Here is a 342-nt window from a genome sequence, read left to right as displayed (position 1 = left end):
TGGGATGGGATAGGAAGGGATGGGAAGGGATGGAATGGGATGGGAAGGGATGGAATGGGATGGGAAGGGAAGGGATGGGGTAGGATAACATGATAGGATGGGACAACATGATAAAGGTGGGAAAGAATGGGAAGGGATGGGATAGAATGGGACGGGAAGGGATGGAGAGGATGCAGCAGTGCCGGGGTGGGGCTGGAATGTGCGACAGTGAAGGGTGGCACCATGTGGACACCGTGCTGGGGCTGAATCCTGCACCCTGGGGCGCCGGGGGCCGTGCCGGGCCGTGCCGGGTGGGAGGAGGGCTGGGGGTGCCGGGTGGGCGAGCGATGGCCGTGCCCACCC

At 63.2% G+C, this 342-nt stretch overlaps 1 protein-coding gene across 1 annotated transcript in view; it reads left to right on the top strand.

Annotated features, from left to right (window-relative positions):
- The window catches only part of DTX1 (deltex 1, E3 ubiquitin ligase), an 11,703-nt gene that overhangs the window by 11,130 nt on the left and 231 nt on the right, over nucleotides 1-342 (top strand). The gene's annotated exons all lie outside the window — the stretch shown is intronic.

The sequence above is a fragment of the Charadrius vociferus genome, unplaced genomic scaffold (assembly GCF_000708025.1).
Source record: "Charadrius vociferus isolate BGI_N301 unplaced genomic scaffold, ASM70802v2 scaffold1315, whole genome shotgun sequence".
Lineage (NCBI taxonomy): Eukaryota > Metazoa > Chordata > Aves > Charadriiformes > Charadriidae > Charadrius > Charadrius vociferus.
The sequence above is the reverse complement of the archived record's forward strand: the minus strand, read 5'-3'. Positions and strand labels throughout refer to the sequence as shown.